Genomic DNA, 19,770 nt, shown 5'->3' with positions numbered 1-19,770 from the left:
AGAGGGAGAACATAAGAACCACAACGCTGAATTGATTAGAGGCATTCCACGCTGCCTGTAGAGAGCCGAGCCCCGCACAGTGTCGGCCATCTTTGTCTGTCCTGCCAGAGGCTAAACATGGCCCTGCCCTCCCCCTCCTCCTGAGGCCCTAAACCCTGGGAGTACCGCTCACTGCAGAGAGGCCAAAAGACTTACTGAGAGAAAGAAACGAAACAAGGCGGAGGGAAAGAGGTGAAGAAGCAGAGCAGAGGAGACAGAAGGGGAGAAATTAGGAGAGAGAAAGGAGGCAGATTAAGGTGAGAGCAGTAAAAAAAACCCATCTCATTTCTTTTCACTTAAAATCACAACTATCCTCCTCACTGCAACCCGCAGGGTACAAGACTGCCCCTTTATTCACTGAGGTGATATAAATCTGAGAGTCATGCTTTGGGGCTGAACACAATAGCACCTCCCCTCCCTCCCATGGCTCAGCTTGGCCTGTGGCATTCTTTTAGCACTCCTCAGACAGACAGGGGTTCAACTATTTCTCAAAAAGGATATTTATTAGGAAAACATAAAGTATGTTTCTTGTGGAACAAGCTAAAAAAAAAATAAAAGAGGCAAGAGTTACTGTTAATAAAAACGAATCAGTGCATTCATCACTGTCCTGAAAGCAGTCAAGACAAGACAAGCCAGTTAATTCTCCCCTTGACTAGCTAAAGATGGCTGGCCCCTTGGGTCCATAATGGCTGTGCAGTTTTCTTTGTGCAGTCAACTCTGGAGCGAGGGCCCCTGTGTACGACCACAATGCTACAAAGACTGGGAGAAGAGGGATACACAGAGGGCAGACTTTTCTCTTTACAAGGAAAGGCTTTAAATGTGAAAAAAACAAAACAAAACAGCTCCGTTATTCGAAGGAGAAAAATCAGTCAAAGATCGGAGAGCGCGGGATTAAGTCTGCGTTTTCAAGTGCGAGAGTGTAAAATCAATGCAGTGCTTTTCAACCCAAAAACCCCCAATCCCTGTAAGTGTTTGAGCAGCAACCGGCTTCTCTCGCGACTGTTCACAGCGGCCTTTGCAATATGGCAGCCAGAGAGCGTTGTTACAACCTGTAACCCTCAAACCTAATGCCCAATTCCGCCTCCTCCTCCTCTTCCTCCTTCCACTGTAACACTAGAGCTTTGCTTTAAACAATACCAGATCCTCCCTTCTCCCACACGACAGGCCCCCAGCGCACCTCGTTAACAGGAAACCTCTGTTTATTTTCTCTGCCTTTCAAACACACTTCTTCCTCTGCAAACCCTGTTAGTGACCACCCCCTCGTGCACTGGCGACAACACCAGCCAGGATCTATGACTTCCTGCAGGAGGTGGCAACCAGAAGTAAAGAAGGAAAGACATATCCCAAACCCGCAGACAAAGGAGACGGCAGGGGAGGGAGGGAGGGAACGGGGGAGGTCATGCAAGCAACGGCAGCAGCAGCAGCTTGGTGTTAGCAAGGAATGTCAAGCAGTTCAGCTAAGCTAGCAGGCTTGCTGAGCTAACAGCTTAGTTAACGAATGCCCCGAGGACAAGGGAGGCTCGAGTATGTGAGATCAGGGCTGGTACTGGTGTTGACACACACACACACATACACATAAAATGGTAGGGAGGGCATAAAGTTGGAGTGTTCACCTAGCCTGTCGGAAGGGGAAATAAAGCACAACCAAAAGAACAAAAGGGCGATTGTGGCATTTGGAGGCAGAGATGGGATCTGGGAGGACTAATCTGCTGCTCCAACATGATAAGATTAGAGAAGGGGGAGGCAGGAAGAGCTGGCTGGGAAGATCACACGTACACTTGCGCAAGCACACAAAGATGATGGATATGATTGGGAGGGTTTTCCACTCGCCTTTTCTCCCTTCCCCATTTTCGTTCTTCCTCTCCCTCTTTTTTTCCCGCTCTCTTTGAGACGGAGAGATCTGCCAGCACACCAGCACTCAATAAGCACTTCCATCTGGACGGCACACACAGACAAACTTAAAAAAACAAAAAAATATATTGCATGTGTGTGAACATGCAGTTGTGAGGTACAAGAGATCTGCTGTGCTCACGCAATCTCAGACATCTCAGTGACTGACAAAGGAGGTTGTTAAAAAGTAATGCTAGCGTGCTGTGTGAACAAACACACACACACAAATACACACACACACAAATAACAGGCTTTCAGGATAAGCACCTCTATTCTTCTCCCAAGCCGGCAGCAGCAGCAGGCTGGGACTCTGTGTCAGAGGTAAGAGAAAGCAACTCTAAATCAGACTGTCAGAACCAGCAGCAGCAGGATCCCTCTCTTCAATCCTCCTCTCCTTATGGGCTTCACCGTGTGCACTTGGCTACTTGGAGGAAGCCTCTGCCCCTCAAGCCTCATTCTCTGAGCCACACATAATAACACTAAGCAAATGCTGATTACAACATTTGTTGGGCGGAACTGTGCACAGCCTTCTTGTATGCCTGGCAACAAGAAAAAAATGAATAAATAATTAAATATATAATGTGTGAGATTGTGTGGGAGGCATGGGGGGTGGTGGGGGAGGGGCAAGGTGAGTCCCAGCTGTGGTGGCGATGCTGGCAGGACCTTTTACACCATGCCTACACATGGGTGTCTCTCTCTCTGCCTCTCTTTGGCTTGACCTGTTTGGATATTAAATCGGCACCCTCTGCTTTGAACACACTGGGCCCATCTGTCAGCCCGGCTCCATATTGGATTGGATGAGCATTAGCCGATTCAGAGTGGGCAGATTTGCTCTCGTTTCGCTCTGTGTGTGTGTGTGTGTGTGTGTGTGTGTGTGTGTGTGTGTGTGTGTGTGTGTGTGTGCGCGCCTTTGAATGCCTGTCTTAAATTTAAAACCCACTTTCACAGAATCAAGCCCACAGGGTTTAGATCACTTTACGATGGACTCGCTGGCCGGGTCGCCGTACAAATTGATGACATACAGCAACACATGTGAGGATGTTAACAGGTCCTCTTGTCATCGAGGCAAAAAACACAGCAGAGAATCGAGGAAGGGGAGGGGGGGGGAGAAGAAGAAGAATGAGTCACGCGGAGCTCACAGATGATACTAATTAAGACTTCGGGGCTGAGGACCACTACTGGTGGATCATACTGCCAACCACAGGCACCCTTTTACACACTAGAGAGTCACAAGCACCCCACATGACTGCGACACTGAGGTTCACAACTTTTTCCAACCCTCTGCTTCGCTCCACAGTCTGTTTCACTTCTCCTTTATTTCAAATGTGTCCTCGAGGAATACAGCAAACTAATAGCAGGAATAATAAGATATCTGCTTTAAAGGATCGCGCTGGATTCCTTCTAGAAAGAGAGAGGCAGTGAGACTTGAGAACACTAGCGCTGGCTGTTTGCGGCATAAAACAGCCGAGCTGCGTCCAACTTAAATATTTGTCTTTGCCTCCAACACACTTCTGTTTCACGTCAGTTTAAGCCAGGAAATTTAACACAAGTTAAGTGATGGTGCAGATAGCAGCACTGTTAAAAGTCAAAGGGAGAGAGGGGTTATAAAATGATGATCACTAACAGCACAAAACAGTCAAAGAGCACCTGGCAACTTATGCTCAGTGATTTAGGCTAAATGCTAATACACACACATAGAGAGAGACACACATTAGCACAGTCAGAAATCTTTGCAGCGCTTTGCAGGGGTAGAGACTAGAATGCAGATCCGAGTAAGACTTCAAACGCAGGCTGCAGGAGGACAGATGGAGGCGGTTAGGAGAGCTCATATCTCAGTGTTCAGATCATAATACTGACTTTATTTCCCAAGCTCTCCCTCTCAGCCAGACATAGAGTTAAAGCCTGCCAGAAAACATTGTCATTTCTGCTCGCTTTGATACCTGGCTTCCCTGTGCGTGTTAGTGTATTCGCCAGCGTGCCTGTATGTGTGTGTGTGCTTGTGCATAGCCTGGGATGTTCTCAAGAGAGCGGAGACTTGTCTGGTCTCAAGGTAATGCCCGTGAGTCAGGATTCACAGAGAGACACAAACACACAATGAGGGAAGAAAAAAGGGAGGAATGCTGACGTTTTGAGAGGACACTGGCTTTTTCTTGCGCAGACCCTTTAAACCGCCGGGTGTTTCATTTCCCTGTAATCCATTGTGTTAGCTGTGCCTTGTTAGCATAGCCTGGTGAAGTAATGAGACATCTCACTAATACTTACTAGACTGCTGCTATAGAGAAAGAGAGGAGGAATGCTCACAGAGAGGGGCACAGAAAGGATATGACTATCAGACTGTGTGTGTGTGTGGATTTGTCATATTGGACGTTTGCCCAGCAAGCTAATCCAAACCCTGCATATGTGTGTGTCTGTGCGTGTGCGTGTGTGTGTATGTGTGAGGACCAGTGGCAGCCTCTTGAGCAGGGTATGGCAGAGATGGAGCTGAGTGCTGTAATGGAAGACAGGAAATGAGAAGGCATGCTTAAGCCAGTGCTAATCGATGTCCCCCCCACCACCCCCGTCGCCTTGGTATAATTCACACACAAATTTATCACGTAGTGTGTGTGCGTGTGGGTCGTATATCTTCTCAACAATGCACTGGGGAGTCAGAAAGGTGCTGTGCGTGTGTACAAATTTGTAGCACTTCAAAGACTGACGCAGTGTGTGCTCATGTGAATGCTTTGGAGGTCTTTATGTGAGAGCAGCTGTCAGGCCATCAGGAGCGTCTTGAGGGAGAGCGTGTGACAGTGACACAGATACAAGAAGCTGAGGCACCTCCTGCACGTCTGTATGGTCAGAAAACGCACGTTAATGCACAATTATGATCCTTCTTGCAATACAAATCTCATTTCCGCATGCACACGCAAACAAAACTGCATCCATTTAAAAGAACAAACGTGGACGGAGCGGCGACAGTCAGCCATGGATAGAGAGAAACAAGCAGAGTGTATTAACACGAGCATGCAAAAACAGATCTTAACGCACAGTGTGAAAACCGGACAGACAGCTTAAACCACCGCAAGCTCAAGCACTTGTGATTGTTTTGTTTTTATCTGCCCGCTGCTCCCAAAGATATCCATCTCTCCGGCTCCCTTCCCCTGCTTTATCTCGGTCTGAAGGTGACCTTGCCTGTCTGTCAGTCTCTAGTGATGACACTGGCCCTATCAGTAATACATCATGTAAGCAGTGTATCAGCCAGATGCTGCACTAGCTGAGCAGTGGGTGGTCTGTCAGGCATGCCTGCTTTGTACAATATGCAAATAATCACATGCAAATTACCTGACTCTGTGTGATTGTGATTGTGTGTGTGTGTGTGTGTGTGTGACAATATATCCGGGTGGATGCAAATGAAGAACGCTATCAGATGTGCGCTAAAAGACTTAAAGACATTACGGGCATTTCACCAAACACAGTTACAGCTCACAAAAATCAAAAGGCTACTCAGAGAAAATGTCTGAAAGCTGGGGAGGAATGTGATTATAACACATGTGTGCACACACGCACACACACACACCCACATAGAGGCCAGGAGCTTTGAGCAGCCTCCTGCTGTGCTGCAACAAGAGATGTATTGTAGACAACACAGCTGCAATAACAAGGCTGGCCCAGTGCTAGAAGGAGCTGTGCTGCACGACTTTTCGTCTAGACCGACAAGAACAGCCGCCATATTGTAACATGATTATGGGCTGGAGTCTCTGCGTGTATTTTTAAGTGCAATGAATTTAAAGTGATAGGGATGCAGCTGTTTTGTTTTTTAAAAAATGCCTAAAATGCACATTACAATGCATCAAACATAAAAATGCATTTCCTCAAATGGATCCGACACCTTTTAAGGAGTCTGATGGAAAATACCGGACCTTTGTAATAGTATTAAAAGCTAAATATTTTGTAGGTTCCTCCTACATGATTAACTCGGGTTTGTTTTTTTAACTTTCAAGTACAAGAAAAATCAAAAGATGCTTTGCTATCATATCATCCCGAAGGTACTGAAGGTAGGCTGAGTTAATAAGAAAGGGAAAAATGTAAATTAGCTGGCTAGAATTACTTTCCATTTAAATCTAGTGTAAAATAATACAAATAAATTCACTGCGACTTTAATGTAAGTGAATAATGGCGAGAAATCTGACGCGGTTGACAGGATAAAAGATGCAGGAATCTATAAATGATTGATCTGAGTTGTAAGTTGCATCCTAATCTGCATTAACTGAGCACCTGAACACCTTCAGATTTTTTGTCTGCACGTTACATATTCGGTGAAGACTTTCAATACGATGCATCACCTTTTTATTCATAATCGATCGTTTAGTTTAAACTCCTCTTCCACTGTGTTAGGTTATTTAAATGCAAGATAAAAAAGAAAAAAGAAAAAAAACATTCAGCTGACGTGACATTGATATAACGGGTGGCCGTTCTGCAAGGACAACCAACAAAGTGTCTTGATTGAATAGGAACAAACAGGCATATTTTAAGCCCTGCGAATTAAGAGCTGCAGATCCTTTGCGAGGTCTCGTGTTGCGGTTGACTTCCCAAACTCCAGCAAAAATAAAACATACACGGTTAAGTAAACAATTGCTCGCTAATGCAGAACATGGGAAAAACAACAGAGTCATGACGAGCGGCGTGTCAAACACGCTGGTTATCGTTCGCACGTACCCAAACACAGCACCCACAGCGAGAGAGAGGAGAGAGAGGGTGAGACAAAGAGGCTGAACAACACACCAACATCTCTACTTTCTGCAACCCAGGCACATCAAAGCCTTCTCCGCCCATTTATCTGCATGTGCCTGTAAATCAAAAGGCATACTTTGAACCTGCACGCACGCACACGCACACACACACAGGCTCAAGCAGCATTTGCTTTGTGCAGCAGAGTCCAAGACTGGGGTAGGGAAGGTAAAAGATTTTGCTGTAGACGAGGGAATTACGCGCCTCAGCTCACTCTGTCAAGGGAGGAGAGGAGAATGACTGTTTACCAAAAAGAGAGAGGGGGGTGGTGGGAGGGTCATTGCTGTGTCTCAGGCAGTGCTTTCCTGTCTGCGAGTCACCTCTTCACTTCACTTTCACCCATCACTTAGCCCCGCCGCCATCATTGAAATGAGACACACATCTACCCCACCTTAAAAACGGCTCTATGCTCTGACAGATGAGGAGCCAGGTCAATGCAATTAGTTGTAACAGCATGTACAGGGGCAGACACTATGCACAGGAAAACAAGACGAATAAATGGACAAACACATTCAGAACCCCATGGAGAGAGAACCTAAGGAATGCACCCACACACACACTCACACAGATGATCTGTGCATCCCAGTGTGACCATATGGTTTGGCGGGGACTTCCTACCCACCGCAGAGGAAGTGTCCGTTTACAGTGCACAGTTCAGTTGTCTGCCATCACATCCTGTCTCCCAGCTTTAAACGGCAATACGAAGCCAGCTCTGCTCAGCCCAGTCACAGCTTTGAAGTTAAATCAAGCAGAAAGGAGACACAGTTCCCCATACCGTGCAATCAGCATTGGCATGAGATCTGGTGGGCCGCACGCAACCTCAAACAACAAAGCAACATAAAGGGAGATTCACTTTCTGCAGCTCGTATGTGTGAAGATGGTTCACTTTTCAGCCAGCGTTGCTGGTGGTGTGTCTGACACCCACCTGTCCTTGGGTAGAGTGTGATTAGGTGTTCTTAAAGCCAGCTTTTTGTAACAGAGTGGATGCGTGTAACAGATTGCGTGCGGAGAGCGATATGATAGGCTTATGATGGAATGATCCAGCAGACATTGACTAACAGTATGTGAAGTACAATGGGGCGGGTGTTATTGATGACTCTCTTAAAAAAGTGGGTATCATTGCCATGGCAGCCCATGCGTTATCACCACGCAGCCACGCCCAGTCCCCCCGGTTCAGACCAATGGGCAGCCAGCTGCCAAGCAAACAATCCCCAGCAGTGCTGGAATGGTTGCGGGCGAGAGGAGAATGCTAAATGTGCCACTTCATCTGGTGATTGACACAGAGCCTCTTGTTTACAGGCGCCATGGAGATTTGCATCTTTTTACCACTGCCACTCCTTCTCCTCTTCTCTCTCATTTCTCGCCTTCTCCTTTGTGTCCCCTTGCTTCACTCCCACAATCCTCCCCGTTTGTGGCGGCTCTGCATGAAGTGGATATTACCCCACCCTGCTGCTATGATATTGATCAGCCTCCTCCTTCCCTCTCCTCCTTTTCTTCATAGCCCACTGCATTGATTCCACCTCTCCCTCCGAGCCCGCCAGCTAGGAGTGATTACACACGCTGCTCACATACAGAGATGCAAACACACACACAAGCATACACATTAGTCTTCGGTAGGGATGTGGGACATGTAGCCTTGCTTTACTTTAAAGGCTATAAAGCTCAGCGGCTGCTGCACCAGCCCAGTGAAAACACTGCTTCTTTTCACTCAATCAAACCCAGTGACTGCCAGCTTACCATGACATATTACCATAATAAACATCTTTGTTATAGCATGTTAGCATAGCACACCAGCCATCTGGCATAAAGCTGACTGTGCTCTAGTGTTTTCTGTCAGGTTGGTGCTAAAGATGGCTGTGGTAGGGCTTGACAGGTGGACTCCAGACACCTTGTGATTCTGTGCAGAGCCACACGGAGCACATACACACTCCTTATATGGGCCTGCGGTGCTGCACTCACCAGCTACACACCAAAAGCTCTCCTACTAAAGTCAAAACAGTGAAATAAAACAGCTAGGAGTGGGTGTTAGAACAGCACAAGAAAAATACCTAATCACAAACTCGGCTCATCTGTGTCCACTTGAGCATAAAAATATCTCCCCACGTGTGAATGGACAGCCATGAAGTCGCGCCCCCGCCTAAAAACCCACGAGCAGCAGGAGCTCTTGGCTCGTCTGTACACGCTTGGACGTTAATCTGTTAACCAACCCTCTCAAATTGACCAGACAGTATCTCTGCTAACAATAGCGCGTGAAGTGCGAAAGGTTTGAGGTGGGGAGTCCTAGCCGATGAGCTAACGTAGGCAGTGTGGGCTGATGCAGCAAGAACAACCACTTATCTCTGTGTAACCTCTCTCCGGCAGCAGCAACAATCCAGAGGAGTGTCTACACCAACAGGCCAGAGATCCCACATATTATACGCACCCTCGCTGCCATTTGGCATTTAAATGGCATTTTAGCATAGCAGCAAACAGTTTGCACCTAATTATGGCTAGCTGTTGCTGTGTAATGAGTTGAGCTAGTGTCTCTAAAAAAGCCACGGCTACTCTTAAGGGTAAGCAATATCTTTGCTTAATCCCAAGGTGGACTGGATGTTAGAAAGGATGGGCAGTCAAACCTGATACTGAACCAGCCTGAAGCTAAATTATTAATTATTAAATCATTGATAAGCTAAGACCTAATCAGTTCTGCTCTCTGCATTAAAGAAATTCAGAAAATAGATTGCTACATAATAGATTGCTACACAATGCTACGGAAGCATTACCTTGCACAACTGGTCTCCCCGACTCTACTTTTTTCCCTAATTTGCAATAAGATTAAGAGATTTGTCTGTGATGCAATTATGCTATTCCCAATCCAGAAAAGATCTCTCTCTCTCCCTGAGTCTGAGGGGCGGGGCGCTCTCCCTCTCTCTCCCTCTCTCTCACACACACACACACACGCACGCACGCACGCACACACGCACACACACACACACACACACACACACACACACACACACAGCTGTTTCATGCATCACACAAAAAGGCACTGCTCTTAATGACAATGCAGGAGAGAACCAAACGCCTCAAAAGCATAGTTACACTCCATCAGAGTCTGCGCTGACAATGCTTCTTGGCACAAGGGCAACAAGTCTTTTGCATTTGAGGGCACAAACAGAAGCAGACTGTTCGAAAAAACCAGTCAAAGCCAAGCGCAGAGATGTACAGCGTATGACTGCCGAGCTCACAGCCTATCTCGCCTTTCCCCAGCTATGCTATATATGCTAATATATGCCGGGTTATGGCTGAATTCACAAATTCAATCTGAAATGGTCAAAAGATCTTTTAAACTGTTGTTCGGAAACTGAACAGAGCAGGAGAGCATGAAGGGGTTAGCTTTTTGATGCAAAAACAATGATTTTGCAATTATTACACAATGCATATGAGCGAATAAAGCAATTCAGCTTTTAATTTTGCCTTTTCGCCTCCTAATAAGTTAAAAAGTACTAGATCAATAAACATTTAAATATCAACACTAACATTTGTGACTAATTAACAGGTAAGCACAATCAAAACTAAGATAAAGACAAAAGGGGAGGGGGGAACAAGGACAGTGTGAATGTGATCAATAGAGCTAATCAATATTCTTCCCCTGTACCTTCCACTGTTTGGATTAGTACTCGTATTGCACTACAACTATAACCTCGTAGACAGGGTCAAAGTGATTTAGAGAAAATGTCTCGCTTACAACTGAATGACACAATCAATTAGCTGCTTTCAAATAAGAAAAACAGTTAAAGCTGACAAATAAATAACATTACGTCTCATTATCGCTGTGAGTAGGCTCATCTAAAAACCCCACTAATGATCCAGGGAGGCATCTTTAGAGATGACGTTTTGGGCCAAAAAAGTACTCCAGGAGACAGTCAGCCATCTGTTAACAGCGAGCTTCATCAGTCCCCCACCGGCCCTGTCAAAAGTCTACAGCTCAAACGGCGTAAGCACAAGCTCCACTGCGAGGTTGACGTTGGAGAAATGAGGTGTGTGTTTGGTGTAAATGTGCGTTTCTTGGCTCTGCGGGGAGGAGAGGACGAGAGGTCGCCGTCTATCCAAGGAGCACACCCCAGACATACGGGGGGTCTCGATCACCCCCATCAACCCTTCACACCCTCCGCCTGCTGATGGAAAGAGCCTCCGCACTCATCCGCCAACTCCATTACCTGCTGTGACAGGGCCGCGCATTAAATCATTCCGTTTCACCTGGAGAGGAAGGTGAAGGTAGGAGGAAAGAGAAGTGGGAGGAAGACAGTGAGTGTTTGTTTTTTTTTAATTCTTGCTGGTCTGTGAGCTAATTCTTACATGCCCTCGTGCTGGGCCGCCATCAGATCATCCCCATCCCAACATGCACAGACGCCACAAGATGAATCACAAGGGCCAGACAGAGGAGAGAAAGGAAAGAGGAGACAAAAGAATGCGGAATAAGGTGAGAAAGGTAAAATATAAGAAGACGTATTCAGTCGCAAATGGGTTGGCCACGATAGCAAACTATAAGTGGGCTGTTAAGCTCGATAGCTAGTTGGTGCAGTTAAGAGTCTACACAGCTGACTGCATTATCCCTATAAAAGCACGCTGCCTGTTCAATCTGGATTAAAAAAAATAATGTAATTTAAACGTGATTCAATTAGCTCTGGAAAGAAAAAAAGAAAAGCAAGAGAAGGAATTAAATAGCATGTCAGATAAAGCTCCCAACACAGATTCCTATGCAGGGCAGAAGCTTGGCTTTAAAAAGGGGGATAGGGGAGAAGCCACTAGATAAAACGTAATGGATTTGACAACTGTACACAAAAAAAGACAGACTTAAGGGAGGTCTGTACTTCTTTTTTTTTATCATTTCATTAAGATAGTGCTTAGGCTAATTTAACAGTGGGCTTAATAACGCAGACTTTCCTCCCTTTACTCTGTACACAAGTGTTAACTGCCTGCTGGAACAAAGGCGGCTCTGTTCACAAACACAACACTGCCAAACTGTTAAGTACATTCCTATAAAGAGAGGAACAAAGAGCATTTGAGCGTGGCAGGAGGGGAAATGAATACAGCTACTGAGGGGATAGCACGGCTCGGCCCTTTGATGCCAGGAAATGTCTTTACCGTCACAGACACTGTTTATACAGCTTCGTAGCATACTCTTCTTCTTTCTTTCTTTTAAGATCGAGGCAACAATAAAATAAACTGGTAGTACTGTGAAATCTCAGTAGGGATGATGTTTGGGAGAGATTACTGCTGAGAAGGAGAGAAAGGGAGTCTGAGGTATGTACTGCCAGACAGCAGACAAGTGGAGGAGATGGTGGAGAATTTAGAGGTTTGGACTGTTTTTTAGGGAAGCACAGCAGAGTACTTGGGAGGGGGGCGTTACACAATGCAGGAATAATGAAGTGTGCAACGTTTTGTGTGTGGATACAAGTCGCAAGAAGGCACAAACACCTATCCGCAGGATAAATGAAGTGTGTGTGCAAGTGTGGTGAAGCGTCTCCGAGCCTTCGCAGCTGCGGTTCCCTCAGTCCATGTGATCCATTGGTGGTGACAGACAGGCAAACACAATTTAGGCTTGCCCATCAAAGCACATGCAGCACCAGCCGCAGCCACTGCAGGCGGAAATATGACGCACAGAATGGAAAATACACAATCCTCCCCTCTGTGTCTAAGAAAAGACCAGCACAGATTTGTCATTACCTGAAACACGAGGAAAAACACATTTTATCTATGCTTTTCAACCCTGTTTCTATGCCCTATTGTACATGCGAGCAAAGGCAGTCACCTTTCTGTCAATCATCGGGCATATTGGTGCATTTTATGGTTTGAAAGCTTCTACAAAATCTACTAAAATCCTTCGATGAGAGCAAAAGCTGCAACCATGAGCCCTTCCAGTGTTTTATTTGTTGGTTATGGAGTACCTCCAGTGTGTAAATCTTGATAATATGTCTGGTAAAACTCTCTGGTCTCTAGGTTTGTTCGCATATAACGACTGAGTTGTTCTCAAGAAACTGAATCAGACTTGTCAAACAGACCAACATCACCCTTTTAATGATCAAAGCTCGAGCACATGTCAGCCAGTTGTGTTGGATTAGATCAACAAGCATTTTTAGATGGAGGACAGAGTTAGCAGTCATTCAAGCTGTAGCACATGTACAAAGTGTCAGAAGGTCTGTATGAGATCGCTGTGGTGCTGCAGGGGAGCTGCTGGAGATGACAGCCTGTGGTGATGTCACTGTTTTTTTTGTTTTGTTTTTAACAGCTTTGCGAGGCGAGCGAGATCCAAGCTACGAAAAGCTACATTCCTCAGACCTCACGGCAATCCCTGAAATTTCCTCTTTTCGTGTCTTCCCCTGTCTCTGACCGATGCCTTTGCCCTCTTTTCCTTCCTCCCTCTGCTCTCTCTGCTGGCAAGAGTTAATTTGCACCATGTGTTCTTTAATAGAGATTGGGGGGGGATAGGGCCCTGGTGGAAGCGTGTGAACCCGATACCACTGTAAATCTCCACTTCCACAGCGTTATACTCTCTCGCCCCTCCTCCTCCTCTTTCTCTCCTTTTCTCTGTCATTCTTTTTTTTATTGGCATGTCACACATTGGACAAGCTGGAAATTAAACTGAGCTAAGTTGAGCACCAGTGGTGAAGCATGCCAGATACCTCCTTAAGCTGAGAAAGGGAGGGGAAAAGTGAATGTTGGAAAAAGGGAAAAGAGTGGCGGGGGGTGGGGGTGTGTGTAGCTGTAATGTAATGTAGGAGAAGGCGAGGAGGTGGGGGTAAAATTAGCCATCCGTTTTCAGAGCAGAGGCCAATCCAATTAAAGCTTGACCAGTCCACGCAAATGTGTTTAGTGTCTGGTTACTACACTCAGCACTGGGTGGCCAGGAAGACACAAGAGATTCTCCAAGTACAAAACTCACTGCAGCGACCAGGAAGGTGACACGGAAAAAATAAAATCCATGGAAATGATGAGTGAGCAAAGACAGAATGAAGAGTCTTATCTACAATTTAAGGTCCCAGTGGTTACGAGACGCTGTGAACATTAGCCTACTTCAAAGAAACCTTCACCCTCTAATTTAGTGTGCAGCCCCATATGGAGGACGAGGGGGAGGATGCTTTCTTTTCAATAGGAAGACCTTGGTTGAGTGATTAAACAGGCGCTGCCATTATTTTCCCATACCACCAGGTTGGGAGTCCTGTGTATTATGTGAGCATCAAATCTGCCTGCCTTTGTAGGCATCTGTGCCAAAAAGGGCATTTGTTTTTCCTGCTTTCTCATCAAAGTCAGCAGCAGAGAAGGCAGCAGTGTCTGTTTGCTATTAAGATAAAGTGTGGTGCTAAACTCCAGTGCATGGTGACTTCAGTTCATGTGATGAAAATGCAAAGAAATCAGAGTTGTTTTCAATTGTATTCAACTAAAAAAATTTTTTAAAGAGGAAAAGTGTCTGAAGCAGAGCAACCAAGTATTTTAACAAGGTGGCAACAAAAGGTGAAAAAAGCACTTTGATTTTCAATGTTGGTCCCAAATGTCATTTATCCCTGGAAAAAAATAATACTAATAAAATGAAATCTTTGCATGAGGCCAAGCCGGTCAGAGTAAACTAATTAGACTCTAAAGTGGGGGGGTAAAGTAGTCAAAAGGCTTCTCTGCTGAATTATTTAGCAGTGAAGGGTCACAGAGGTGGCTATTGATTGGGCCTTTCTGAAAATGTTACGGCCGCTGGCCTGGCCCTTCAGTCCGACCAACCCCCCATTGTCCGCAGGCTGCGCCCACACCCCATCTGGGAAAGTAATCACCACTCATAAAAAAACCACACACACACACAAACCCCATTTTGATTTCAGTCTACTTCACTCCCCTCCCGTCTTCTATCCTAGAGAAAGAGATAATCCTATTGGTTGAACAACTAGTTTCCATAGCAGCGTTTAGCTAATGCACAGCGAGGGCAGTGAGGGTGAGAGAAAAAAGTGTTATCTGTCCAAAAAGATGAAAAGAGGGAGAGAAGAGTCGAAGAGCCATGCAGAGGGTTGGGCAGGTTTCATTTCATACCCACAAGGAGAGCTCAATCCCAGTTGCTCCACTTGCTGGGCCTGAAATGTGTTGTTATCTCAACCTTGCCATTTGTATTGCTTTATTTATTCATCACTGCGCTGGTGTGGACAATCAATCTAACCCGTCTCCCAACAGAGACGGGGCTCTGTAGCTGTCAGAGAGACGCATGCCTGTCTCCATCTGATTTGAGAAATGCACCACGCTTGCAAACCGACACCAGAGTAGAACTACGGCTTGTCAGTCTTGCAAAAATTGTAAGCGCATACATGAACAGAAAGAGCAGCTGCTTTAAGCTGGTCACCAACGTGGCAGCTTAATGACCTAATGTTTTTCCAGAGAATGACATTAATGGCTTCACCTCAATGAAAATTCAAGCGTGAGAAACGCGAGTGAAGTATGGAGGGAACGGGATAGGGTGCCTCATACCTCACACAGAACAGAAGAATGAATCGAAATGGTCACAATGGACAAAGTGGCACGATAGTACCAAAACAGTGGCAGAAAATGCTTTGCTCATTGGGTCTAGTCATAATCAAATGCAAGGAGAGGAAAGGGAGTGGGCCATTTGTCAAATGAAGATAGCTAATCTGAGCAGAATTTGTCCAAATAGAAAAAACCCCCAAACAATTCTGCTTTGTTTCCCTTTTGCAGCCAAGTGGAAGTGAATGGCCATTCAGTGTTTAATAGCAGCTGTGTTGTGCTTGTATTGCTTTAAGGCTGCCACTCAATGGGGGAACATTACAGGCAGGATGCTTCAATCACACAGTCTGCAGCAGGCTCGCCTGGCCGGCCATGTCTGTAGACGCCTAGATGCCCTTGTCAAAGCTGCTTCCTCACAGAGAGCACAGAGACAAGCACACACTTAAGACAGCCCCATGCAACTGTGAAAGAGTGCACCTCCACATGTTCATGCCTGAGAAATGTAGCAGCTCGCTTACAGCAGCTGAGTGGACTGTGGAATGAAAGGAAGAGCTGAGAAGCACACACACGAATATATACACACACACACAAACACACAAAATTGCCCCTAATGACTGTAGCGCCCCTCTCTCAAGAGATGGCAGCGGCTGCTGCTCTACTCAATAAATATTAACAAGAAGTACGACTGATGGTGGTGCTCACTGATCCATAATTGCATTTCAAAATGTTCGATGGGGGTGGGGTGGAGGGTGGCCGCAAAGGGAGAAAGGAGATAAAAAAAAAGAGGAAGCTCAGCCTTCCAGGCAGTGACAAGAGACAAGTAGTGATGGCTGTCTAGTAAACCTCCCACTGTCATTTCGGTGGCTCAGCACCAACAGTCTGACATGCTTGCTTTCACTGAATCACCGCACATGTGGGGATGGACCGCGGGGACGGTCGCAAGCTCCATTAGCACATATACACTTACAGATATCCCACGGATCTGAATACGTGCATGTGAGCTAGCCGCAAGCTAATTAGCCCGTGGATCTCATTGTTAAACTAATTCTCAGCACTTTGGATTCCATTAGGACTGTAGTCAGGGTCCACAGAAAACCTAATAAGTGCTCATGTTAAGCATGCGTATTTATGCACATAAATTTGCATCTTTATCAAACATTTTTAATTATGGACTTTGAATAGGAAGCACTTTCCAAGGCTGAACGTTATACAGCAGCTAAAACAGTCAGGGATCAGTTGTGAGAGATATAATTAGCATTTGGTGTGCACATGTGTGCGTGTTTATGGAGAAGGTATACACATGTTGTTAACATGACACATTAACTGTTATGTCAATCTAAAGAAAACATGTATGTGAATACCCACACACAGACGGTGCATGTGTCCCGATTACACAGATAGTAAAGCTTAACAATAAATGATTTACTCATTAAATCACACACACGTGCCACTAACTGAGCTTTAGAGGCTTCTAAATCTGCACCCCTGTCTGCAGTGCACCTTTAGCATTGGTAGATGGGTTTTTTCATATTTTTTTAATCTAGCACTAAAACTGAGATGGGATTTTGTGCCATCATTAAAATATTACAGCACATCCACGCATCTGATTTTCTATAATAGTCCCACAAACAACCGTGTCACACTGTGAAAATGCAGAGTTTTCCTCATTAATTTGCAAGCTCTTTGCTAATTAAATGTTTTGGCCCGCCAATTAATTATTCCAACCGGTTCAGGAAATAGACAATATCATCTCAGCATCACAAAAGAGAAAATGCATCAAAATGCTTTTGAATGAAGTTAAATAAAAGAATCCTTTTCATTTTAAACACATACATTCAGATAATTCAAAATACTGCTGCCATTATTTGTAAGAGTTCTATGATAAAAGAGGATGACGCGAGTGATATGTCGAAACAAATTGGGGCCATTTCTTTGCATCAAACCGGATTTATTAACCGTAAAGACAGAGATTAGACACTGAGAGGAGATGTAAATCACCCCATGTGCAAAGCTAAACCCTTACAGCAGGATAAGCTACGCTTCCTATGCAATAATCTGTTATCCTCTGCAGAAACACCTATGGTTTCGACACATCTCATCATTTAGACTTAACATCATTATCTCCAGTAATGCGCATCCACACATGCCAAGTGCATGTATTGACGTGTTACTTGACAGTGCTCAGACCTGTACAAACACGACATCACAACATGTTTTCCCTGGACAAACACAAAGAACATAAAGCGTGTCGCAGATTAACCTGTGCACATCTCGCAGACGAAACAGAGCGCACTCAATCTCGGGTGGTTATAACCTTACACTGCTGCTAAATGACGGGACATAATGAAAACCAGTGAATACAGTGTGCTCTGTACTGTAGCTGATCAGGACTGCAACATATGAGCACGAATCCTGGCAAGATAATTGCATTGTACGTGGCATCTAATTAAATGTCCATAAGCAGGAAGATCCAGGGGTGGAGATGAGCATTTGTTTGTGAGGCTAACAGTGGGAGAGAAAGACTGTGAGGGTGTGTGTGTGTTTGTATGTTTGTGTGTTGGTGTACTGGGCTCCTCAATCCCTTGTTCCCCGAGGGAGAAACGCTGCAATCACTCCATTAACGAAAGAGGGAGGGAGACAGGGTTGCTGGCAGGGAAAGAGAAGGATGTAGGGAAAGGAAGGACGGGAGGGAGGATGGGGCACAGCTGACTTGGCCAATAACAGCAAATAAGGCTAGCTACAAGCAGAGAGGAGAGGTGGGAGGGTCAATGAGCGTCGAGGACACGAGCACAATGGCTTGAACATGGGATGGGAGGAGGGAGGGAGGTGAGTGACAGCAGATAAAGAGGAGAGGGGACGATGGGGGGAGGAGGGGAATGAAGTGTAGAAACAGACAGATGAGAGAGTGAGAGGGAGAGAAATGGAGACAGAGGAGAGAATTGAGGTAAGAAGAGCAGGATGGATTGGTGAAGTCAGGGTCAATGGGCAGATATGGCTGCAGACTGCTCAGCGCTCAGTTTCTGTCTGGCGGCTTTTTGTCTTCGATTCTTCTCTCACGGCGACATACGACTCGCGTGAGAACAAGATTAATACGTATCAAAGTACATGATCATAATACAAGCTGCGTGACCAGAATAGAAATGCGGCGCAAGCACACACAGACACGCACAAGATAAAAAACACACAAGTCTGTATCTGGCAAGCTCCCTGCATTGCTTTCATCCAGTATAGATTGTAACACATTACAAGGTCACGGCACTGGGTGTAAACAGAAACTAGCCCTTGTGGGAGAACAGCCTAAAGGACTGCAGGCCTTTAATTGACCTAACTAATCACATCCGAGAGAATGCACTGTGATGCACGTTTACAATACCCGCCATGTTACCCGCCTTAAACGAAACATTTCAATCATTCTTTGATTCATTTAAAGTCACAATTTCGTGCCACCATTTATTTCTGTTTTTTTTTTAATCTCCTGCAAGTTTTGCAAATAATTTTTGTCATTTTCGAAAACTGATGAGTTTTACTAATGTTGCTGCAAACTTTCACACTTTTAATAATTGAAATGTGGGCGGCAGAGATTTTCATCTTTGTAAGAGTGTTTTAACACTTCGCCACGCCACTACCGCTTCTAACGGTTTAGAAACAGTCCGCTGCTGCTCATCTCCGTATCTTGGCAGACATGTTAGGAGGGAGGGAGGAGGTGGAACTCTATATGGATGGATCAATGTGTCACAGGGGTTGCAGTGGGCACCAAAGCTGCCACTGTTGACTAAACGAGTCAGGCAAAAATGATTGCCCTCCAAGTCCACAATGACCCTAAAAGTGACGCAGAATTGATTTTTTTTTTGCATGTGTTATTGTTGAATGGACATCTTGGTGTTTGTGTATGCGTGTGGAAAAGGGGTAGATGACATATATGTAATGAGAACAGGCTCAGAATCACCTCGACGTGGAGAAAACGCCAAGTGAGAAAAAGATAAGAAATACATAAACAGAGAGGCCGGCTTCAATCCTTGTTCTTTGCGTGCAGGAGAGATTGATGGCTGCATTCAGGATTTCTACACCCCACTAATTGGATTCACAGGTCATTAGATAAAGTACACAACTGAGACTGTTATGGCCTAAAGACTGAGGAAGGCAAGTGAGAGTTGGGGGAAAAGGAGAAAGGTACGAGAAGGGCAATATTGATGAGGTTGTTTGGTTCAGGACCAATAAAATTTCTTCCCCTTTCTGCTGTGTCTCCAAAGCCCTGTTCCACCACGCAGAGGTGGGGTGGAGTGATCGATAATTTGTGCAGCAAGAAAAGGTGGTGGTGGTGGAGGGGGTTGGAGGCAGAAGGAGGGAGGGAGGTTAGAGAGGAGATGGGAAATAAAGAGAAGCAGTTGATGTTATACGACTCATGTTGCCTGTTGTCTCTTCCTTTCAATATATCGTGGCAGGGAGAGGAAATGAGATTAGCCTGACCATTATGTTCTGCAAAAGAGCCGAATGAGTGAAGGAGCATTTTATTCCCCCAAAAGCACAAGGCCTCTGTGCCCCAGTTTTGAGCGCAGGGTGACGGGGGTAGAATCGAGGTTGGCTCAGCTAGATGATAGT

General features: G+C 45.5%; 1 protein-coding gene across 2 annotated transcripts in view; it reads right to left on the bottom strand.

Moving 5' to 3' along the window:
- rerea (arginine-glutamic acid dipeptide (RE) repeats a) overlaps window positions 1-19,770 on the bottom strand; it is a 132,272-nt gene that overhangs the window by 42,446 nt on the left and 70,056 nt on the right. The gene's annotated exons all lie outside the window — the stretch shown is intronic.

Source organism: Aulonocara stuartgranti, assembly GCF_965226115.1.
Source record: "Aulonocara stuartgranti genome assembly, chromosome: 20".
In the NCBI taxonomy this organism is placed as follows: domain Eukaryota; kingdom Metazoa; phylum Chordata; class Actinopteri; order Cichliformes; family Cichlidae; genus Aulonocara; species Aulonocara stuartgranti.
Note: the sequence above shows the minus strand (reverse complement) of the source record. Positions and strands in the feature narration are given on the sequence as shown.